Below are 25,861 nucleotides of genomic sequence, written 5' to 3' on the forward strand. Positions count from 1 at the left end.
GTGTCTCAAACGCAGCCTCCTGCCAACGTCCTCTGTGTTCATATCATAGTCCATTGGAAATCAATGACCAGAGCTCAGAATGTATGTCACACACACACACAATATTGTAATACTGCAATGCCATGAGGTGCATGCTGGGCCCTGTTTCCTTGAGGAGAGCTAGTGATGCAGACTGGGCCCTGTTTCCTTGAGGAGACCTAGTGATGCAGACTGGGCCTTGCTTCCTTGAGGAGAGCTAGTGATGCAGACTGGGCCCTGTTTCCTTGAGGAGAGCTAGTGATGCAGACTGGGCCCTGTTTCCCTGAGGAGAGCTAGTGATGCAGACTGGGCCCTGTTTCCTTGAGGAGAGCTAGTGATGCAGACTGGGCCCTGTTTCCTTGAGGAGAGCTAGTGATGCAGACTGGGCCCTGTTTCCTTGAGGAGAGCTAGTGATGCAGACTGGGCCCTGTTTCCTTGAGGAGAGCTAGTGATGCAGACTGGGCCCTGTTTGCCTGAGGAGAGCTAGTGATGCAGACTGGGCCTTGTTTCCCTGAGGAGAGCTAGTGATGCAGACTGGGCCCTGTTTCCTTGAGGAGAGCTAGTGATGCAGACTGGGCCCTGTTTCCTTGAGGAGAGCTAGTGATGCAGACTGGGCCCTGTTTCCTTGGGGAGAGCTAGTGATGCAGACTGGGCCCTGTTATTGGAGCGGTCTGGGCCCTGCTAGTGCCAAAGCATATTTTTCTCAGTGATTCCTTTCTTCCAGTGTCAGAAAAACAGCTAGTGAGGTACTGTTCAGCTCCTCCAGTTTCCTCAAGATTGACTGTACTTTTGTTAAGGTTGCTTTGCAGAAAGAAGTTCCTTGTTTAGAGCACAGACTCTGACGGCGTGTTCTCTCTCTCCACTGCTCTGGTCATGGCTGACACTGTTGACTGAGCTCCTCCTCGGGTGAAGCTGTCCACTCTCAGTGGGGTGGCATCCATTTTAAATTGCTTTTTCACACTTGCCTGGCCACGGGGCAACTCAAGACCCACACCTCCACACTCAGGACATCCTGTGGGTGCCAGCTATTAGCAAGCGAGACCTGACACCTCCACAATAGCTCAGGATATATGTGATACACACACACACACACACACACACACACACACACACACACACACACACACACACACACACACACACACACACACACACACACACACACACACACACACACACACACACACACTACATGCAGCAATGCCTCCATCAACAACACCTAACACCTCTTCCTCCCGCTCATCAGCCCCCTACTCGGTCAGAGTGGGGGGGGGATATTGGGAAATGGCCGCATGCGACTGGCTGATTTGGGGAAGATGTGCCTTATGTCTGGGGAAATGTGGTTTTCTGAACACTGACAGGGACATAAATCAACAAGTAGGAAAAGAAAAGCATTGATATGAACCACGCAAAGCCCAGAAATACACCCTGTGATGAATGTAGGGCTCATAAATAGAACTCAATGGATACATCCCACATGGCACCCTATTCCCTACATAGTGCACTACTTTTGACCAGAGCCTTATGGGCCCCGGTCTAAAATAGTGCACTATAACATAGTGAATATGATGGCATTTAGGATGCAACCAATCTCTTTCGCTCCCTCTCCTTCTCTCTCGGCCCAAAATGGACGAGTCGTACAATCAATAGAATGCTTTCTTCTCAGGGAAATACTTCGACCATGGAATTATTGTCCTGAGACCTTTAGCTTCTCTGATAGGGTTGAGACTCGCTGCCATAGCTCAACCATGTCACTCACAACACAATGTAGGTAACCGACAGAGGAATCAGTCAATCTGGATTGTAATCAATCATTCCATTGAAATCGATATGAAAGCTCAGTAGGAATCGCGTTGAATCAAATCCAATGAATCCGTGTTGGGAGTTAAATGGTGTAAATAATGTCTAGACTCAAATACATGTAATGGTCTTTGAATAGCAAGGGCAGGGGATAAATGAATCATATTCAGACTCTGAGAAGTAGCCAGCCATCCAGTCAGCCAGCCAGCCAACCAGCTTACATTCTGCACTGCACTGCGGTCCAGATACTGTATCTAAAGGGCCGGAACAATGGATGAGCGGCAGGCACGGCGAATGGAACTCCAGACTTGGCACGTGGCGGACTTCCTGTCGAAGGCCGTAAATCCTCATGACGCTCTAACAGCCCCATCCCCCACCGTTCAACACTGCTGCAACCCCCCCCCCCCCCAGCATCCACCTCTGATGGAAAGCCATAAGAAGTGTTTGCACAGCACTTTTTAATCGACGCCTCACAACGGTTAAATTAAGGGCCGTGGGATCAATGTATTAGCCGAACCACCTTTTCAAAATGCCCCACATTTTGTCTGTGCCTGTCTGTCTGCCTTTCTGCCTGCCTGCATGTTTGTCTGTCTGACCGTCTGACTGTCTGTCTGTCTGCCTGTTTAGTCCTTGGGGTGACACAGATGGGCTTTGTCAACATTGTTACATCTGGTCCTGGTCTAATCCCCCCCCCGCCCCAATGGGACTCCGTTCATGCTGCCAGCCCGTTGCCAAGGCAACGGTGCCAGGCACCCAGGCCAGGCGGGCCAGCGCCAGGTTCAGGACAGACCGATACCGTGCCAGGATGCCAAGGCTCTGCCTTTGTGTCCCTTTCCTGGAAAAGGAGGAACATGTGTACAACTGTGCTCATATTTCCAACTAAAGGGAGCCATTTAGAAGATGCTCTAATCCAAGGTGATTGACAGTTAAACATACATACATACATACATACATACATACATACATACATACATACATACATACATACATACATACATACATACATACATACATACATACATACATACATACATACTGTCGTGTCTTTGGCTATGCCGGATTAAGTGATATGACATGCTATTCTATAAAATCCTTTCTCTGTAATTAATATTACCTGATTGAGCTAATCATGTAAATGTAATTAACTAGAAAGTCGGGGCACCACGAAAGAGTGTTTATAAAGCTGTTATCTTCTGAATAAACTCTTAAAGACCTAGTAATATTTTACATCAATATCAGTCAATATTAATAATGACCTTATTTCAGTCTCATCTGAAAGTTGTAAATTCTTGGTTATCTTCACGAACCCTGGCTAACAAATTGAATCAGCAATACAAAATTGGGTTTAATTATTTATTTACTAAATACATAACTAATCACACAGAATTACATATACACAGAATGCAAATGATGTCATACAGAAAACGTCCCTGGTGGACTGAGCCGACATGACGGCTGGTTACACAAAGGAAAGGGGGTTGGGTTTGAGTGAAAGAGCAGGAAGACTGAGGAACAAAGGGAGAAGCTCTGCTATTGTAAATACAGTATCTTATGCATTCTAAAATTACCGCCCATTTGGAAAAGGGAAATGCAATAAATATTTACTCTGAGCTGCGCTTCGGTAGGTTGGTCGTAGATGCTGGCCGTGTTGGCCAACAGAGATCTTCCTGTTCTCGGAAGAATGTCACTGGTGGTAAATTGGATACGTTGTAGTATCGTCATTGTGTGTTAGACTGGATACGGCGTCCGTCCTTTCCTAGCCCACGTTTACAGCGGCTGCTGCTAAATCAACGGCTAGGAGGTATCACTCCTGTAGTGAATAAGAGTTCAAAGTTCATACCATTCGCAACCAAAGCTCACGCTGAGGTTGGCTTCGTTCTGTAGTTAATATCTGAATCCTTCTGACATCGGACCGTCGCCCTAATGTACCGGGAACAGAAAGTTATTCGCCCTTTTAACGCAGAGGCTGCAGGCCTCGCATACTCGGAACAGAAGGTTACATTTTCGTCAAGGGCTTATATATGGGAGAGAAGGGTGTGTTTCATAGTTTATAACCAATGTCTCTTCACAGCGGCGGGCCACTGATTGAGCAGAGCTCTAACCTTATGAAAACCCAATTCTCTCATTTGGAAGCTAAAATTACATTTAATCTTTTCACAAATAGTGTCATATTTAAACATTTAAATTGCACAACAATTCCATGTGAATCTAGATTTTTTTTAGCCATTTTTTGTTGTTGCTTTGATGGTTGATATTGAGTTTAAATTGTGTCAGTTTGGGCTGTATTGGAGGAGGAGAAGCAGACTTAAAAAATAAATAAAGAATGTTGAAAGATGAAATGCCAGAGTTGAAGGGTTAGGTTGAGACAAGGCTTACATGCTGACCACGTTGCAAAATAAATGTACACATGCGTTATTCAATCATTTCATCTAAACTGCTCGCGCACGTCAACGAACGTCTGCGTAGCCAGACGCTAAAATAGAACTTGGTTTTTAGGAGCATAGACCCACTATGATTGAAAGATGAACTGAGGTGCGCAATCCAGTCCAGTTGATAGTGGTAATGCACCTTTGAAGTTGGTTGCCCATTTTCAATCAGACATAAAATCCACAGAAGAAGAAGTAGAAGAAAACTCCTACTACTGAAGGCTCGTAGAAACTAAGTAGGTTTCCCCTTTTATCTGTGGATTAGACGTCGGAGTTGAGAACACACAATTTTGTGTCACTCAAAATGGGTTTAAATTCTACAAAGATCCAGAAAAAAAGGACCATATGTATTTCAGGTAAAATAACAACCCAATGTTTATATCCCAGGACAAATTTGCTAGCAACAGCAAACTAGCTAACTAAATGACCATGAATATTTAATGTGTTTCAACCTGACCCCAAATTAATATGGTTGGCTCAGAGTTCGTTTTGATATTTCAACCTGTGTGTCTGGATCGCGTCTGATGTGGATATACAAAATCAACACGCGTGCAATGGCGCATGTGGATGCACAAGCGTGCCCAGTCTAGACAGCATGTTAGGGTGAGAAGGAGGTCAGGTGTCTTCAGTGCTATTGGCTAGATGTAGGAAGTGTGACGCAAGACAACAGGAAATGCATCTAAGTCCTCCTGAGGGTTGGATATGCAGTGTGGCAGTGCAGGGCTGAACTTGGCTGAAGGTCAGCTGCTAAGCTTCTCTTTTTTGGTGCAGGACATATGCTAAGCACCTCAGGGACCCAGGTTACCATAGGAACAGAGACAAAAACGTCAGAAGCTATCGGAGCCATCAAAGGAGGTAATATTTGTTACATGACCAAGCCACAGATCACCAAAGGGTGGATTTCTGTACATTTGCCGCATCTGTGATGAAAATATTGGCATGTTTTATACAAAGTAGTTCAATAAATGGAAGAGTTAGCACTTCAATACAGTTTAGAGACATTACCCATGCCCTGTTAAGCAATTCATGGTAACAAATCGTGGTAACTACCACTAGCCCATGTGTACACCAATCCAACGCTTTTAGATTTAAGGGATGTAGTGAACGAGTGCTCATTTCAGGAGGAAGGAGATCATTTTGGCACGCACGGTCAGAGAGGGGGTAACAGTGGTGGGGTGGAGAAGGCGGGGTCTGCATGACAGATGACCATGAGAAGACGGGCACTCCCTCCATTACCCTTTAGGGTCAAAGGTCACTGTGGTGTGGTAATGGGTCCCCATCCCTCACCGGGAGGGAGGACTACATTCGTTTAAGTTGACATGGCCGTCTTTCACTACTCCAGTTTGAAGTTTTCCCTAGGTCAGATTCCCCTCCTCCAAACCTAACCTAGTCTGCTGATTGCAAAATGTATGTGTTATGGCTTTACACCCCCTGCTATATTGTAGATAGAGAGTTACTCGTCGAACAGAACACAGAGGGTGTTTTGTAATGGACGCCTCTCCAACATAATCCAGGTAAAATCAGGAATTCACCAGGGCAGCTGTCTAGGCCCCTTACTATTTTCAATCTTTACTATTTATTTACTATTTATTTACTTTTTATTTTTTATTTCACCTTTATTTAACTAGGTAGGCTAGTTGAGAACAAGTTATCATTTACAACTACGACCTTACCAAGATAAAGCAAGCAGTGAGACACAAACAACAACACAGAGTTACACATGGAATAAACAAACATACAGTCAATAACACAATAGAAAAAAGTCTATATACAGTGTGTGCAAATGAGGTAAGTTAAGGGAGGTAAGGCAATAAATAGGCCATAGTGGCGAAATAATTACAATATAGCAATTAACCACTGGAGTGATAGATGTGCAGAAGATGAATGTGCAAGTTGAGATACTGGGGTACAAAGGAGAAGAAAAAAATATATAACAGCATGGGGATGAGGTAGTTGGATGGGCTATTTATAGATGGGCTATGTACAGGTGCAGTGATCTGTGAGCTGCTCTGACAGCTGGTGCTTATAGTTAGTGAGAGAGATATGAGTCTTCAGCTTCAGTGATTTTTGCAATTCATTCCAGTCATTGACAGCAGAGAATTGGAAGGAAAGGCGGCCAAAAGAGGAATTGTCTTTGGGGGTGACCAGTGAAATATACCTGCTGGAGCGAGTGCTGGGTGCTGCTATGGTGACCAGTGCTGGGTGCTGCTATGGTGACCAGTGAGCTGAGATAAGGCAGGGCTTTCCCTAGCAAAGACTTATAGATGACCTGGAGTCAGTGGGTTTGGCAACAAATATGAAGCGAGGGCCAGCCAACGAGAGCATACAGGTCGCAGTGGTGGGTGGTATATGGGGCTTTGGTGACAAAATGGATGGCACTGTGATAGACTGCATCCAATTTGCTGAGTAGAGTGTTGGAGGCTATTTTGTAAATTACATCTGCGAAGTCGAGGATCAGTAGGATGGTCAGTTTTACGAGGGTATGTTTGGCAGCATGAGTGAAGGATGCTTTGTTGTGAAATAGGAAGCCGATTCTAGATTTAATTTTGGATTGGAGATGCTTAATGTGAGTCTGGAAGGAGAGTTTACAGTCTAACCAGACACCTAGGTATTTGTAGATGTGCACATATTCTTAGTCAGAACCGTCCAGTGTAGTGATGCTGGCGGGCAGGTGCTGGTAGCGATTGGTTGAAGAGCATGCATTTAGTTTTACTTGCATTTAAGAGCAGTTGGAAGCCACGGAAGGAGAGTTGTATGGCATTGAAGCTCGTCTGGAGGTTAGTTAATACAGTGTCCAAAGAAGGGCCAGGAGTATACAGAATGGTATCATCTGTGTAGAGGTGGATCAGAGAATCACCAGCAGCAAGAGCAACATCATTGATGTATACAGAGAAAAGAGTTGGCCCGAGAATTGAACCCTGTGGCATCCCCATAGAGACTGCCAGAGGTCCGGACAACAGGCCCTCCGATTTGACACACTAAACTCTGTCTGAGAAGTAGTTGGTGAACCAGGCAAGGCAGTCATTTGAGAAACCAAGGCTGTTGAGTCTGCCGATAAGAATGTGGTGATTGACAGAGTCGAAAGCCTTGGCCAGGTCAATGAATATGGCTGCACAGTATTGTCTCTTATCGATGGAGGTTATGATATCGTTTAGGACCATGAGCGTGGCTGAGGTGCACCCGTGACCAGCTCGGAAACCAGATTGCATAGCGGAGAAGGTACGGTGGGATTCAAAATGGTCAGTGATCTGTTTGTTAACTTGGCTTTCGAAGACCTTAGAAAGGCAGGGTAGGATAGACGTAGGTCTGTAGCATTTTGGGTCTAGAGTGTCTCCCCCTTTGAAGAGGGGGATGGCCGCGGCGGCTTTCCAATCTTTGGGGATTTCAGACGATACGAAAGAGAGTTTGAACAGGCTAGTAATAGGGGTTGCAACAATTTCGGCTGATCATTTTAGAAAGAGAGGGTCCAGATTGTCTAGCCCTGCTGATTTGTAAGGGTCCAGATTTTGAAGCTCTTTCAGAACATCAGCTATCTAGATTTGGGTTAAGGAGAAATGAGGGAGGCTTGGGCAAGTTGCTGTGGGGGGTGCAGGGCTGTTAACCAGGGTAGGGGTGGCCAGGTGGAAAGCATGGCCAGCCGTAGAAAAATGTTTATTGAAATGATCAATTATCGTGAATTTATCGGTGGGGAAAGTGTTTCCTAGCCTCAATGCAGTGGGCAGATGGAAGGAGGTGCTCTTATTCTCCATGGACTTTACAGTGTCCCAGAACTTTTTGGAGTTTGTGCTGCAGGATGCAAATCTCTGTTTGAAAAAGCTAGCCTTTGCTTTCCTAACTGCCTGTGTATATTGGTTCCTAACTTCCCTGAAAAGTTGCATATCACGGGGGTTATTCAATGCTAATGCAGTATGCCACAGGATGTTTTTGTGCTGGTCAAGGGCAGTCAGGTCTGGAGTGAACCACAGGCTATATCTGTTCCTGGTTCTAAATGTTTTGAATGGGGCATGCTTATTTAGGATTGTGAGGAAAGCACTTTTAAAGAATAACCAGGCATCTTCTACTGACGGAATGAGGTCAATATCCTTCCAGGATTCCCGGGCCAGGTCGATTAGAAAGACCTGCTCTCTGAAGTGTTTTAGGGAGAGTTTGACAGTGATGAGAGGTGGTCGTTTGACCGCAGACCCATTGTGGACGCAAGCAATGAGGCAGTGATCGCTGAGGTCCTGGTTGAAGACAGCAGAGGTGTATTTGGAGGGCAGGTTGGTTAGGATGATATCTATCAGGGTGCCTGTGTTTACGGATTAGGGGTTGTACCTGGTAGGTTCATTGATCATTTGTGTGAGATTGAGGACATCAAGCTTAGATTGTAGGATGGCCGGGGTGTTAAGCATGTCCCAGTTTAGGTCACCTAATAGCACGAGCTCTGAAAATGGATGGAGGAGGCTTCTAATGTTAACATGCATGAAACCAAGGCTTTTACGGTTACAGAAGTCAACAAATGAGAGCGCCTGGGGTATGGGAGTGGAGCTAGGCACTGCAGAGCCTGGATTAACCTCTACATCACCAGAGGAGCAGAGGAGGAGTAGGTTAAGGGTACGGCTAAAGGCCGGAACAGAGAGTAAAAGGAGCAGGTTTCTGGGCGTGGTAGTTTAGATTCAATGCATAATGTACAGACAAAGGTATGGCAGGATGTGAGTACAGTGGAGGTAAACCTAGGCATTGAGTGATGGCGGGACAAGAGGGTTAGCTGAGGCATATTGAGCAGGGTTGGAGGCTCTATAGTGAAATAAGACAATAATCACCAACCAAAAGAGCAATGGACAAGACATTAGGGAGAGGCATGCGTAGCCGAGTGATCATAGGGTCCAGAGAGTAGCTGGGCTGGAGACACAGCGATTCAGACAGCTAGCGGGCCGGGGATAGCAGGTTAGCAGATGGACCTTAAAGGGACGTTGCGACAGAAGTCTGTTGTAGCCCCCTCGTGCGGTTACATCGGCAGACCAGTCGTGATGGATTAGCAGGGGTCCGTGTAGTAAAAGGGTCCAGGCCAATTACAAAATACCGTAATTTCCGGACTATTAAGCGCACCTGAATATAAGCCGCACCCACTGAATTAAAAAAATATATTATTTTGAACATAAATAAGCCGCACATGTCTATAAGCCGCAGGTGCCTACCGGTACATTGAAACAAATGAACTTTACACAGGCTTTAACGAAACACGGCTTGTAACAAAAATAAATAGGCTTTAACGAAACACGGCTTGTAATAAAAAATAAAAAATTAGCAGTAAGCTTTAGTTGTCTTTTTGCACTGAGTCAATTCCTCATGCTGCTGTTTCCAACGTCTTATCATCGACTCATTAAGACCAAGCTCCCGTGTAGCAGCTCTATTTCCTTTTCCAACAGCCAGATCAATCACCTTCAACTTGAAAGCTGCATCATATGCATTTCTCCGTGTCTTTGCCATGATGAGGGTGACAAAATGACTACCGTAATCAGAATGATGGGAAGTTTGAGAGCGCTCGATTTAATCTAAACAGTAAGCAAAAAGTTGTTTGACCTTGACCCGTTCGGCAATTTCATTGGTCTAATGAAAGCTTTATGCCGCCAAAAAACTGAGCACGTCACAGAATGTGTTATTTTGGAGAGAAAAAAAAATTTAAGCGGGAAAAATCCATATATTAGCCGCGTCATTGTTTAAGCCGCGAGGTTCAAAGCTGGGAAAAAAGTTGCGGCTTACAGTCCGGAATTTACGGTAGGTATAGTAGCCCAAGAAATTTGCTGAATGACGTCTTCAGCTAACAGTCCGATATTCTCTAGACAGCTAGCGGGCCGCGGCTAGCAGGCTAGCAGATGTGCATTCAGGGTACGTCGCAACGGAGGAGCCTGTTGAAAAAACGCCTCGGGCGGATTATGTCAGTAGTCCAGTCGTGATGGATTGGCGGGGCCCCGTATCGGCCATAAAAGGGGTCCAGGCCAATTGGCAAAATAAGTATTGTAACCCAATGAATGGCTGATGGACCTCTTCAGCTAGTTGGGAGATGGGCCTAGCATAGGCTAGCTCCATGTTAATTGGTGCTTGCTTCGGGACAGAGACGTTAGCCAGGAGAAGCCAATAGGATAGCAGCTGGCTAGCTGCGATGGTCCAGGTGAAGAGGTTCAGAGCTTGCGGTAGTAATCTGGGGATATGGAGGAAAAGAGGTCCGATAAGCTCTGGGTTGAATCGCATTTTTACATTTTTTTACATTTTAGTCATTTAGCAGACGCTCTTATCCAGTGCGACTTACAGTAGTGAATGCATACATTTCATACCATTTCATACATTTTTTTTTTTCCTGTGCTGGCCCCCCGTGGGAATCGAACCCACAACCCTGGCGTTGCAAACACCATGCTCTACCAACTGAGCTACAGGGAAGGCTGTGCAGACTGGCAGGAGTTGTCCGGGCTAAAGGTTAGCTGATGACCGCTAGCAGTGGGGGTTCTGTTGGGGGTTCCGGTTCTAAAGTAAAGAAAATAGCAGATCCATGCCACATTGGGTGAGGTGGGTTGAAGTATGCTGAAGTTCGGGTTAAGAAAAAGAAATATATAAAAAATATATAAAAATATATATATAATGTATATATATACACGGGACATGACAAGACGAAGACAAAAGACGACTGACTGCTACGCCATCTTGGATTTAGGATTTAAACTAATGACCTGCCACTGGCCATGAGTAAAGCCTGTGTGTCTATGTATGTGGATGACTCAACACTATACACATCAGCTACTAAAGAATCAGGCATTCCCCAGGGCAATCTTTACTAATGACCTGCCACTGGCTCTGAGTATAGCCTGTGTGTCTATGTATGTGGATGACTCAACACTATACACATCAGCTACTACAGAGAGTCAAATCACTGCAACACTTAATTTACAAAGAGCTGCAGTCAGTTTCAGATTGGGTGGCAAGGAAGGAGTTAGTCCTAACTATTTCTAAAACTAAAAGCATTCCATTTGGGACATGTCATTCACTATACCATAAACCTTAACTAAATCTTGTAATAAATAATGTGAAATTGAGCAAGTTGAGGTGACTAAACTGCTTGGAGTAACCCTGGATTGTAAACTGTCATGGTCAAAACATGTTGGTACAACAGTAGCTAAGATGGGGAGAATTCTGTCCATAATAAAGCGCTGCTCTGCCTCCTTAACAGCGCTATCATCAAGGCAGGTCCTACAGGCTCTAGTTTTATCACACCTGGACTACTGTTCAGTCATGTGGTCAGGTGCCATAAAGAGGGACCTCGGGAAATTACAATTGTTTCAGAACAGGGCAGCACGGCTGGCTCGGAGAGCTAACATTAATAATTAATAATATGCATGTAAATCTCTCATGGCTGGAAGTGGAGAAGAGATTGACTTCATCATTACTTGCTTTTGTAAGAAGTGTTGACATGCTGAATGCACCGAGGTGTATGTTTAAACTACTGGCACACAGCTCAGACACCCATGCATACCCCACAAGACATGCCACCAGAGGTCTGTTTAACCTACTGGCACACAGCTCGGACACCCATGCATACCCCACAAGACATGCCACCAGAGGTCTGTTTAAACTACTGGCACACAGCTCGGACACCCATGCATACCCCGCAAGATATGCCACCAGAGGTCTGTTTAAACTACTGGCACACAGCTCGGACACCCATGCATACCCCGCAAGACATGCCACCAGAGGTCTGTTTAAACTACTGGCACACAGCTCGGACACCCATGCATACCCCGTAAGACATGCCACCAGAGGTCTGTTTAAACTACTGGCTCACAGCTCGGACACCCATCCATACCCTGCAAGACATGCCACCAGAGGTCTGTTTAAACTACTGGCACACAGCTCGGACACCCATGCATACCCCACAAGACATGCCACCAGAGGTCTGTTTAAACTACCGGCACACAGCTCGGACACCCATGCATACCCCACAAGACATGCCACCAGAGGTTTGTTTAAACTACTGGCACACAGCTCGGACACCCATGCATACCCCGTAAGACATGCCACCAGAGGTCTGTTTAAACTACTGGCTCACAGCTCGGACACCCATCCATACCCCGCAAGACATGCCACCAGAGGTCTGTTTAAACTACTGGCACACAGCTCGGACACCCATGCATACCCCGCAAGACATGCCACCAGAGGTCTGTTTAAACTACTGGCACACAGCTCGGACACCCATGCATACCCCACAAGACATGCCACCAGAGGTTTGTTTAAACTACTGGCACACAGCTCGGACACCCATGCATACCCCACAAGACATGCCACCAGAGGTCTGTTTAAACTACTGGCACACAGCTCGGCCACCCATGCATACCCCACAAGACATGCCAGAAGAGGTCTGTTTAAAACTACTGGCACACAGCTCGGACACCCATGCATACCCCGTAAGACATGCCACCAGAGGTCTGTTTAAACTACTGGCTCACAGCTCGGACACCCATCCATACCCCGCAAGACATGCCACCAGAGGTCTGTTTAAACTACTGGCACACAGCTCGGACACCCATGCATACCCCGCAAGACTTGCCACCAGAGGTCTCTTCACAATCCCCAAGTCCAGAACATACTATGGGAAATGTACAGTACTACATAGAGCCATGACTAACTGATGCAAACATCAGAATGAGATGGAACAGCTGGGACTGTGAAGAGACACACACACAGGCACAGACACACATACACATGATAAGACACACAACTCTATACACATGTGCACATGGATGTTATATTGTAAATATGTGGTGATGGTGTGGTGGCCTGAGGGTACACACGGAATGTGTTGGGTAAAGTGTTATGAATTGACATGTCATGTAATATTTTAAACTGTATAGAACTGTCTTATGTTGCTTGACCCCAGGAAGAGTAGCTGTTGCCTTGGCAGCAGCTAATGGGGATCCATAATAAATACAAATACCTGATCCATTAGTGTGGAAAATGCTAAACTGACCCAAGATCAGCGTCTAGGGGAAACTTCACCCTGCACCGGGAAGGAAGGGGACGGGGGGTTTGTGATAGTTATATTGAGTTTAAATTGTGTCAGTTTTGTTTTGGACTGTATTGGAGGAAGAGAAGAAGACTTTAAAAATAAAATAAAGATTGGTGAAAGATTAAATGCCAGAGTTGAAGGGTTAGGTTGAGAGGGAGATCAGGTGGCTTCTGTGCTATTGGCCAGATGTAGGAAGTGTGATGCAGGACAACAGGAAATGCCTCTAAGTACAGGCCCACCAGAGGGTTTTATATGCGGTGTGGCAGTGCAGGGCTGAACTTGGCTGAAGGTCAGCTGCTAAGCTTCTCTTTTTTTGGAGCAGGACATATGCTAAGCACCTCAGGGACCCAGGTTACCATAGGAACAGAGACAAAAACTACAGACGCTATCAGAGCAATCAGAGTAGGTAATATTTGTTACATGACCAAGCCACAGATCACCAAAGGGTGGATTTCTGTACATTTGCCGCATTTCTGATGAAAATATTGTCATGTTTAATACAAAGTAGCTGAATAAATGGAAGAAGTTAGCACTTGAATACAGTTTAGAGACATAACACATGCCCTGCTAATCAATTTGTGGTAACAAATCACAAATTTCTCTAAGAAAATGATTGACTCAGGCAAATATGGTAAAAACTCCCATTAGCCTATGCGTCCTCCAATCTAACGGTTTTAGATTGAAGGGAAGTAGTGAACGAGTGCATACTTCAGGAGAAAGGAGATCATTTTGGCACGCACCGTCAGAGAGGGGTAACAGTGGTGGGGTGGAGAAGGCGGGGTCTGCATGACAGATGACCATGAAAAGACGGGCACTCCCTCCATTACCTTTAGGGTCAAAGGTCACTGTGGTGTGGAAATGGGTCCCATCCCTCACCGGAAGGGAGGACCTCATTCGTTAAACCTGACATGGTAGTCTTCCAGGATGACATTTTCCCTAGGTGCAGAACTAAGGTCAGATTGCCCTTCCCCAAACCTAACCTTATCCATTAGTGGGGAAAATGCTATACTGATCCAAGATCAGCGTCTAGGGGCAACTTCACCCTGCACCGGGAAGAAGGTGGGTGGGTTGTAATAGTTGATATTGAGTTTAAATTGTGTCAGTTTTGTTTTGGACTGTATTGGAGGAAAAGAAGAAGACTTTAAAAATAAATAAAGATTGGTGAAAGATTAAATGCCAGAGTTGAAAGGTTAGGTTGAGAGGGAGATCAGGTGTCTTCAGTGCTATTGGATAGATATAGGAAGTGTGATGCAGGACAACAGGAAATGACTCTTAAGTCCAGTCCTCCTGAGGAATGGATATACGGTGTGGCAGTGCAGGGCTGAACTTGGCTGAAGGTCAGCTGCTAAGCTTCTCTTTTTTTGGAGCAGGACATATGCTAAGCACCTCGGGGACCCAGGTTACCATAGGAACAGAGACAAAAACTACAGACGCTATCGGAGCAATCAGAGTAGGTAATATTTGTTACATGACCAATCCACGGATCATCAAAGGGTGGATTTCTGTACATTTGCCGCATCTCTGATGAAAATATTGTCATGTTTAATACAAAGTAGTTCAATAAATGAAAGAAGTTAGCACCTGAATGTCTCTCGAATACGGTTAGACATAACCCATGCTTTGCTAAGCAATTCACGGTAACAAATCACAAATCTCTCTAACAAAATAGTTGACTCAGGGAAAGCCAAAAGTAAAGGGCTCAATGGCTTTTACTTCTGTCTCCTTCTCCAACTCTCTTTAGAATAGATTTAGGGTGGCAGGGTAGCCTAGTGGTTAGAGCGTTGGACTAGTAACTGAAAGGTTGGAAGATTGAATCCCTGAGCTGACAAGGCAAAAATCAGTCATTCAGCCCCTGAACAAGACAGTTGACCCACTGTTCCTAGGCTGTCATTGAAAATAAGAATTTGTTCTTAACTGACTTGCCTAGTTAAATAAAGGTAAAATAAGAAGAACAAAAAAGGGGGAGAAAATGTGTGAGAGAGTTAATGTCAGTGCAACATTGAAAAAGAGTGAGTGATGGGTTGACAGAGGGACAGGACACAAGGAGTAAGAGGTCGAATGGGGGGAAAGAAGGTGATGAAACAAATCAGGTTGCGGGCGTGTCTCCCTAGAGTTATCTGACATTTCGCAGCCCTGAATACACAATAAAACACCCTGTTCTGGCATCGATTGATTCCCCCGTCCTGCTTCTTTCACCATTCACTGCCACAGCTGTGTATTTTATTGTACATAACCTCAATATGGCTGCTCCTCAGGAAGGAGGCACGCATTTATTTATCTGTGATTTCCCCCCCTGCCGCCCCCCACGCCAAAGCTGTATGTGTGCTCTTAACAGAATGGTTTGTCGTTATACACACAAAGCCCCTGTAGAGCAGCGGGAGGTTCACTTCTCTCTCTCAATTCAATTCAGTAGACTTTATTGACATGGCAAGTTAAATTACTTTGTCAAAGTATAAATGCAGTGCATTCGAGAAGTATTCAGACCACTTGACTTTTTCCACATTTTGTTACGTTACAGTCTTATTCTAAAATGGAATATTTTTTTTTGTATTCAGTATATAGTATTCAGAGCCTCACTACTTTGTTGAAGCACCTTTGGCAGCGATTACAGCCTCAAGTCTTCTTGGGTATGATGCTACAAGCTTGGCACACGTGTATGTGGGGAGTTTTTCCCATTCTTCTCTGCAGATCCTCTCAAGCTTTGTCAGGTTGGATGAGGAGCGTTGCTGCACGGCTATTTTCAGGTCTCAAGAGATGTTCAATCAGGTTCAAGTCCGGGCTCTGGCTGGGCCACTCAAAGACATTCAGAGACTTGTCCCGAAGCCACTCCTGCGTTGACTTGGCTGTGTGCTTAGGGTCGTTGTCCTGTTGGAAGGTGAACCTTCGCCCCAGTCTGAGGTCCTGAGTGCTCTGGAGCAGGTTTTCATTAAGGATCTCTCTGTTCGTTCATCTTTCCCTTGATCCTGACTAGTCTCCCAGTCCCTGCTGCTGAAAAACATCCCCACAGAATGATGCTTCCACCACCATGCTTCACCGTAGGGATGGTGCCAGGTTTCCTCCAGACGTGACGCTTGGCATTCAGGTCAAAGAGTTCAATCGTGGTGAGAGAATCTTATTTCTCATGGTCTGAGAGTCCATTAGGTGCCTATTAGGTGCCAGTCCAAGCGGGCTGTTATATGCCTTTTACTGAGGAATGGCTTCTGTCTGGCCACTCCATCATAAAGGCCTGAGCGGTGGAGTGCCACAGAGATGGTTGTCCTTCTGGAAGTTTCTCCCATGTCCACAGAGGAACTCTGTAGCTCTGTCAGAGTGACCATCGGGTTCTTAGTCAAGGCCCTTCTCCCCCGATTCCTTCCATTTAGGAATTATGGAGGCCACTGTGTTCTTGGAGACCTTCAATGCTGCAGAAATTCTGTGCCTCGATACAATCCTGTCTCGGAGCTCTACGGACAATTCCTTCAACCTCACTTCATACTCGTCGCCAAACCCACTGGCTCCAGGTCATCTACAAGACCCTGCTGGGTAAAGTCCCCCCGTATCTCAGCTCGCAGGTCACCATAGCAGCACCCACCTGTAGCACGCGCTCCAGCAGGTATATCTCTCTGGTTACCCCCAAAGCCAATTCCTCCTTCGGCCGCCTCTCCTTCCAAGTCTCTGCTGCCAATGACTGGAACGAACTACAACAATCTCTAAAACTGGAAACACTTATCTCCCTCACTAGTTTTAAGCACCAGCTGTCATATCATCTCACAAATTACTGCACCTGTACATAGGCCATCTATAATTTAGCCCAAACAACTCCCTCTTCCCCTACTGTATTTATTTATTTTGCTCCTTTGCACCCCATTTTTTCTACTTTGCACGTTCTTCCACTGCAAATCTACCATTCCAGTGTTTTACTTGCTATATTGTATTTACGTCGCCACCATGGCCTTTTTTGCCTTTACCTCCCTTATCTCACCTCATTTGCTCACATTGTATATAGACTTATTTTTCTACTGTATTATTGACTGTATGTTTGTTTTACTCCATGTGTAACTGTGTTGTTGTATGTGTCGAACTGCTTTGCTTTATCTTGGCCAGGTCGCAATTGTAAATGAGAACTTGTTCTCAACTTGCCTACCTGGTTAAATAAAGGTGAAAAAAAGAACTCATGGCTTGCTCTGACATCCACTGCCAACTGTGGGACCTTAAATAGACAGGTGTTTGCCTTTCCAAATCATGTTCAATCAATTGCATTTACCACAGTTGGACTCCAATCAAGTTGTAGAAACATCTCAAGGATGATCAATGGAAACAACATGCACCTGAGCTTAATTTCGAGTCCCATAGCCAAGTGTCTGAATACTTACGTGAATAAGATGTTTCTGTTTTTTATTTTTAATACGTTTGCTCAAATTTCTAAAAACCTGTTTTCGGTTTGTCATCATGGGGTATTGTGTGTAGATTGATTCTGAAAAATATAATTGAATCAATTTTAGAATAAGGCTGTAACGTAACCAAATGTGGTTGGACCAACGTCAATAAGGCATCAATAATAAATTCAGAAAAAAAGAAACGCCCTCTCACTGTCAACTGCATTCATTTTCAGCAAACTTAACATGTGTAAATATTTGTATGAACAAGATTCAACAACTGAGACAAAAACTGAACAACTTCCACAGACATGTGACTAACAGAAATTGAATAATGTGTCCCTGATCAAAGGCGGGGGGGGGGGGGGGCAAAATCAAAAGTAACAGTCAGTATCTGGTGTGGCCACCAGCTGCATTAAGTACTTTAGGGCATGTCCTCCTCATGGACTGCACCAAATTTGCCAGTTCTTGCTGTGAGATGTTACCCCACTCTTCCACCAAGGCACCTGCAAGTTCTCAGACATTTCTGGGGGGAATGGCCCTAGCCCTCACCCTCCGATCCAACAGGTCCCATACATGCTCAATGGGATTAAGATCCGGGCTCCTCGCTGGCCATGGCAGAACACTGACATTCCTGCCTCGCAGGAAATCACGCACAGAACGAGCAGTATGGCTGGTGGCATTGTCATGCTGGAGGGTCATGTCAGGATGAGCCTGCAGGAAGGGTACCAAATGAGGGAGGAGGATGTTTTCCCTGTAACGCACAGCGTTGAGATTTCCTGCAATGACAACAAGGTCAGTCCGATGATGCTGTGACAGACCATGACGGACCCTCCACTTCCAAATCGATCCCGCTCCAGAGTACAGGCCTCGGTGTAACGCTCATTCCCTCGACGATAAATGCGAATCCGACCATCACCCCTGGTGAGACAAAACCGCAACTTGTCAGTGAAGAGCACTTTTTGACAGTCCTGTCTGGTCCAGCAACGGTTGGTTTGTGCCCATAGGCGACATTGTTGCCAGTGATGTCTGGTGAGGACCTGCCTTACAACAGGCCTACAAGTCCTCAGTCCAGCCTCTCTCAGCCTATTGCGGACAGTCTGAGCACTGATGGAGGGATTGTGCGTTCCTGGTATAACTCGCAGTTGTTGTTGCCATCCTGTACCTGTCCCACAGGTGTGATGTTTGGATGTACCAATCCTATGCAGGTGTTGTTACACGTGGTCTGCCACTGCAAGGGCGATCAGCTGTCCGTCCTGTCTCCCTGTAGCGCTGTCATAGGCGTCTCACAGTACGGACATTGCAATTTATTGCCCTGGCCACATCTACAGTCCTCATGCCTCCTTGTAGCATGCCTAAGGCACGTTCATGCAGAGGAGCATGGACCCTGGGCGTCTTTCGTTTGGTGTTTTTCAGAGTCAGTAGAAAGGCCTCTTTAGTGTCCTAAGTTTTCATAACTGTGACCTTAATTGCCCACCGTCGGTAAGCTGTTAGTGTCTTAACGACCATTCCATAGGTGCATGTTCATTAATTGCTTATGGTTCATTGAACAAGCATGGGAAACAGTGTTTAAACCCTTTACAATGAAGATCTGTGAAGTTATTTGTATTTTTCCGAATTATCTTTGAAAGACAGGGTCCTGAAAAAGGGACGCTTCTTTTTTTTTGCTGAGTTTAGTAGTAGTAGTGGAAATGTGATTGCCGTTAACACCTACTACAACAACACTATTAATGACAATAATAACACAGTAGGTCGGTATCAACATGACTGAGAAGCCACATGCCATGGTATGAAAGCCAAGAGAAAACAAAACTGGAATTATTGACATTCTTTGCACTCTCTCTGTCTCTCTCTCTCTGTCTCTCTCTGTGTCTCTGTCTCTCTGTGTATCTCTCTCTCTCTCTCTCTGTCTCTCTCTCTCTGTGTCTCTCTCTCTCTCTCTCTCTCTCTCTGTCTCTCTGTCTCTCTCTCTGTCTCTGTCTCTCTCTGTCTCTCTGTCTCTCCCTCTCTATATATATCCCTTCTCTTTTCCCCCCTGTGTTAGACTGTCAGTTTGCCATACCTTCTCCAATCAGGTATGTGTGGTGGCAGCCGCCCGCTGGGCCCTGTAAAGCCTGTCCCTCATGGCCATTCCTTGTCTCTGTTTCCATTTTCCTAGAAAATGCTGATGGAGTATTGGGAATCTCTGAGGGGATTAGAATGCGTTTAAAGTCACGTTAGGAAAGCCAGCGGCGTTCCGAATCCTCATTATATTTTCACACTCTCTCTCGCAGGCCAACAGCCTTTGTAAGGATCAGATACAATTCTGGGATATCTTGAGTAACATAAATAAATCAAATCCTGCATCCTGTTTTCAAGGCAGTCGCTGACACAAGCATACGCACGCGCACACACACACACACACACACACACACACACACACACACACACACACACACACACACACACACACACACACACACACACACACACACACACAGAGGAAGAAGGAGTGCTGGAGTCCCTTTCTATTTAGGCCCATCTGTATGAGGTGTTTGTGAGCATACAGACTGCATCACAATTTTGTTTATCGTGATTTTTCTGAAATCAGATAATATGCAAAGCGTCATTGATTCTAGGGCTCAATTTTCTTTCACTGGAACGTCATGTAAATGAAGGGGTTTGTATAATGTACGATATGTTACAGTCTAATGAATTCATATGGGAAAGTGTGGTTGCCTTTGTGTGTGTTTAGCCTATTACAAATGTCATGTGTTTCTGTGCACCTGTGTAGTATTTTACTATTAGGCTGCCAAGGCAACGGCTCCTCTTCCTGGTGTCCAAACAGGAAACCAACAAACACATACAATACATAACGTCTTGTTTAGTCTCGGATATCAAATCAAAGTTTATTTGTCACGTGCACCGAATACAACAGGTATTCATGTTGTAAGGTGAAACAGCATTTCACCTTACAGAGAAATGCTTACTTACAGGCTCTAACCAATAGTACAAAAAAGGTATTAGGTGAACAATAGGTAAGTAAAGAAATAAAACAGTAAAAAGACAGGCTATATACAGTAGCGAGGCTACAAAAGTAGCGAGGCTACATACAGACACCGGTTAGTCAGGCTGATTGAGGTAGTATGTACATGTAGATATGGTTAAAGTGACTATACATATATGATGAACAGAGAGTAGCAGTAGCATAAAAGAGGGGTTGATGGGTGGTGGGACACAATGCAGATAGCCCGGTTAGCCAATATGCGGGAGCACTGGTTGGTCGGCCCAATTGAGGTAGTATGTACAGTGACAGTCACTTTAACTATACATTCATGCACAGTGGGGGAAAAAAGTATTTGATCCCCTGCTGATTTTGTACGTTTATCCCACTTACAAAGAAAGGATCAGTCTATAATTTTAATAGTAGGTTTATTTGAACAGTGAGAGACAGAATAACAACAACAACAAATCCAGAAAACACATGTCAAAAATGTTATAAATTGATTTGCATTTTAATGAGGGAAATAAGTATTTGACCCCTCTGCAAAACATGACTTAGTACTTGGTGGCAAAACCCTTGTTGGCAATCACAGAGGTCAGACATTTCTTGTAGTTGGCCACCAGGTTTGCACACATCTCAGGAGGGATTTTGTCCCACTCCTCTTTGCAGATCTTCTCCAAGTCATTAAGGTTTCGAGGCTGACGTTTGGCAACTCGAACCTTCAGCTCCCTCAACAGATTTTCTATGGGATTAAGGTCTGGAGACTGGCTAGGCCACTCCAGGACCTTAATGTGCTTCTTCTTGAGCCACTGCTTTTTTGCCTTGGCCGTGTGTTTTGGGTCATTGTCATGCTGGAATACACATCCACGACCCATTTTCAATGCCCTGACTGAGGGAAGGAGGTTCTCACCCAAGATTTGACGGTACATGGCCCTGTCCATCGTCCCTTTGATGTGGTGAAGTTGTCCTGTCCCCTTAGCAGAAAAACACCCCCAAAGCATAATGTTTCCACCTCCATGTTTGACGGTGGGGATGGTGTTCTTGGGGTCATAGGCAGCATTCCTCCTCCTCCAAACACGGCGAGTTGAGTTGATGTCAAAGACCTCCATTTTGGACTCATCTGACCACAACACTTTCACCAGTTGTCCTCTGAGTCATTCAGATGTTCATTGGCTACCAATTGTTTTCTTGGTCACTATGGTCCCAGCTGCCTTGAGATCATTGACAAGATCCTCCCGTGTAGTTCTGGGCTGATTCCTCACCGTTCTCATGATCATTGCAACTCCACGAGGTGAGATCTTGCATGGAGCCCCAGGCCGAGGGAGATTGACAGTTCTTTTGTGTTTCTTCCATTTGCGAATAATCGCACCAAATGTTGTCACCTTCTCACCAGGCTGCTTGGCGATGGTCTTGTAGCCCATTCCAGCCTTGTATAGGTCTACAATCTTGTCCCTGACATCCTTGGAGAGCTCTTTGGTCTTAGCCATGGTGGAGAGTTTGGAATCTGATTGATTGATTGCTTCTGTGGACAGGTGTCTTTTTTACAGGTAACAAGCTGCGGTTAGGAGCACTCCCTTTAAGAGTGTGCTCCTAATCTCAGCTCGTTACCTGTATAAAAGACACCTGGGAGCCAGAAATCTTTCTGATTGAGAGGGGGTCAAATACTTATTTCCCTCATTAAAATGCAAATCATTCAGCTTGCCATGTGGTAGTAGAGAGAACAGTCTATGACTGGGGTGGCTGGGGTCTTTGATCATTTTTAGGGCCTTCCTCTGACTCCGCCTGGTGTAGATGTCCTGGATGGCAGGCAGCTTAGCCCCAGTGATGTACTGGGCCGTACGCACTACCCTCTGTAGTGCCTTGCGGTCAGAGGCCGAGCAATTGCCGTACCAGGCAGTGATGCAACCAGTCAGGATGCTCTCGATGTTGCCGATATCCGGATATCCGGAGCTTCGTAAGCTAGACAACGGCACAAGGCACTGGGGAGGATGTCGACTTCTCTCAGACATTTTTGAAAGGGGAAAATAAATTATTCCAGGGAGGCTCCTCTTCAGACAGACAACTCTCCCAACAAATCACACGTTTGGGTAGACGGGGCTTAAAATGCGGGTGGGAATTATGCTCAGGATTAGCTAGGGCAGCAAGCGGATATGGCAGTGACTTTACCGACGTGCTTTCCATTTTCGACTTGTCCTCTCTGTCCCAACTGACGGCGCAACTTGTGCAGATGTATTAAGCTGGAGCAAACCGTCTGTCTAGAGTGACGTATTGCTCATGTTTTGTTTGTGTGTGTTTGGATGTATACACTGTGTACCTTCTCTGTGCGTAATGTGTACAAACGAGTGAATTGAAGTGTCCAAGTAGTAGCCTGTGTTCCAGAGAAGGAGCGATGCCTCCAGCTGTGTGTGTGTGTGTGTGTGTTGTGGGGTGGCAGGTAGCCTAGTGGTTAGAGCGTTGGGCCAATAATCGAAAGGTTGCAGGATCGAATCCCCAAGCTGACAAGGTAAAAATCTGTTGTTCTGCTCCTGACTTGCCTAGTTAAATGTGTGTGTAAATTTTTAATGAAGTTATATTTGTCACATGCTTTGTAAACAACAGGTGTGGACTAACAGTGAAATGCTTACTTACGGGCCCTTCCCAACAATGCAGAGAGAAAGAAAATAGAAAAGTAAAACAGGTAATAATAAATACACAATGAGCTGGTAACTTATACACAGGGTACTGAGTCAATGGTAGCTTGGCTCCTTACACAGGGTACCAGTACTGAGTCAATGGTAGCTTGGCTCCTTACACAGGGTACCAGTACTGAGTCAATATGCAGGGGCACGAGGTAATTGAGGTAGATATGTACATATAAAGTGACAGATAGTAAACGGTAGAAACTGTGTATGTGATCAGTCCGGGTATCTATTTGGTTAACTATTTAGCAGTCTTATGGCTTGGGGGTAGAAGCTGTTCAGGGTCATGTTGGTTCCAGACTTGGTGCATCTCTACCGCTTGCCATGCGGTAACAGAGATAACTGTTTGTGACTTGTGGCTGGAGTCTGAGAATTTGTAGGGCCTTCCTCTGACATCGCCTGGTATAGAGGTCCTGGATGGCAGGAAGCTCGGCCCCAGTGATGTACTGGACAATACGCACTCGCTCTGTAGCGCCTTGCGGTCAGATGCCAAGCAGTTGCCATACCAAGCGGTGATGCAGCCTGTCAAGATGCTCTCAATGGTGCAGCTGTAAAACATGTTTCAATATATGAGGGGAAATCTCTTCGGCCTCCTGATGGGGAAGAGACGTTGTCTTCATGACTGTCTTGGTGTGTTTGGACCATGATAGATGTGGACACCGAGAAACTTGAAGCTCTCGACCCGCTCCTCTACAGCCCTGTCGATGTGAATGGGGGCGTGCTCTGCCCTCCATTTCCTGGAGTCCATGATCAGCTCTTTTGTCTTGCTGATGTTGAGAGAGAGGTTGTTGTCCTGGCACCACACTGCCAGGTGTCATGCGCGGCCATGCAATCATGGGTGAACAGGGAGTACAGGAGGGGACTAAGCACGCAACCCCGAAGGGCCCCCGTGTTGAGGGTCAGTGTGGCGTCCCTGTGTTGAGGGCCACCTGGGGGCGTCCCGTCAGGAAGTCCAGAATCCAGTTGCAGAGGGAGGTGTTCAGTCCCACGGTCCTTAGTTTAGTGATGAGCTTGGAGAATTTAATGGCTACAGATGTGAGTGCTACGGGGCAATACTCATTTAGACAGGCTACCTTGGCGTTCTTGGGCACAGGGACTATGGTGGTCTGCTGGAAACATGTAGGTGTTACAGACTGGGTCAGGGAGAGGTTGAAAATATCAGTGAAGACACTTGCCAGCTGGTCAGTGCATGCTCTTAGTACACTTCCTAATAATCCGTATGCTCTGCGGCCTTGTGAATATTAATTTGTTAACCTGTTTAAAGGTCTTACTCACATCGGCTACAGAGAGTGTGATCCCACGGTCGACTGGAACAGCTGGTGCTTTCACGCATGGTTTAGTATTGCTTGCCTTGAAGCGAGCATAGAAGGCATTTATTTCATCTGGTAGGCTTGCATCACTGGGCAGCTTGTGGCTGGGTTTCCCTTTGTAATCCATTATAGTTTGCAAGCCCTGCCACATCCGACGACTGTCAGAACCGGTGTCGTAGGATTCAATCTTAGTCATGTATTGACGCTTTGCCTGTTTGATGTTTTGTTGGAGGGTGTAGCAGGATTTCTTATAAGTGTCCGGGTTAGTGTCCCACTCCTTGGAAATGGCAGCTTTAGCCTTTAGCTCAGTGTGGCTGTTGCCTCTAATCCATGGCATCTGGTTGGGATATGTACGTATGGTTTCTGTGGGGACGATGCATTTTGATGCACTTATTAATGAAGCCAGTGGCTGATGTGGTAAAGTCCTCAATGTTATCAGAGGAATTGCAGAACATATTCTAGTCTGTGCTAGCAAAACAGTTCTGTAGCGTAGCATCCACGTCATCTGACCACTTCCATATTGAGCTCTTCACTGGTACTTCCTGTTTGAGTTTTTGCTTGTAAGCAGGAATCAGGAGGATAGAGTTATGGTCAGATTTGCCAAATGGAGGGTGAGGGAGAGCTTTGTATGCGTCTCTGTGTGTGGAGTAAAGGTGATCTAGAGTTTGTTCCACCTTCGTACTTGCACGGTGTGTGTGTGTGCGTGTACGCGTGTGTGTGTGTGTGTGTGCGTGCGTGCGTGTGTGTGTGTGTGTGTGTGTGCGTGCATGCGTGTCTGTGTGTTTTTCAGAGCAGTAATGACTAGAACTCAATGCGGTGGAATGGGACTTGTATGTGCCGAGGGGGGTTTGACATGGTTAACCCTTCACCCCCCCCTCAACCACAACGGCCCCAACCACCCCTGTCCCATACCAGATGGATGCACGCCTCGCCAGTGTAAGTCACTGTTGACGAGAGGGGAGTTTTATTTTTTTGAAATGCTCTTACACTCCAGTCTTCACAGAAACACATCTGCTGCTACCCCAGCAGGACCCCCTTCCACCTGCCCCAACACACACACACACACACACACACCCACACACACACACACACACATGCACGCACGCGCACGCACGCACACACACACACACACACACACACACACACACACACACACACACACACACACACATACACACACACGCACGCACGCACGCACACATGCGCGCACACACACTCAAGCACGTGCACATACACACTTGCACACGCACACATACA

The 25,861-nt window shown here is 45.8% G+C and overlaps 1 protein-coding gene across 1 annotated transcript in view; it reads left to right on the forward strand.

Annotated features, from left to right (window-relative positions):
* Positions 1-25,861, forward strand: part of si:dkey-215k6.1 (transmembrane protein 132C) — a 446,622-nt gene that overhangs the window by 131,673 nt on the left and 289,088 nt on the right. The window lies entirely within an intron of this gene.

Source organism: Salmo trutta, chromosome 27 (genome assembly GCF_901001165.1).
Source record: "Salmo trutta chromosome 27, fSalTru1.1, whole genome shotgun sequence".
Classification (NCBI taxonomy): Eukaryota; Metazoa; Chordata; class Actinopteri; order Salmoniformes; family Salmonidae; genus Salmo; species Salmo trutta.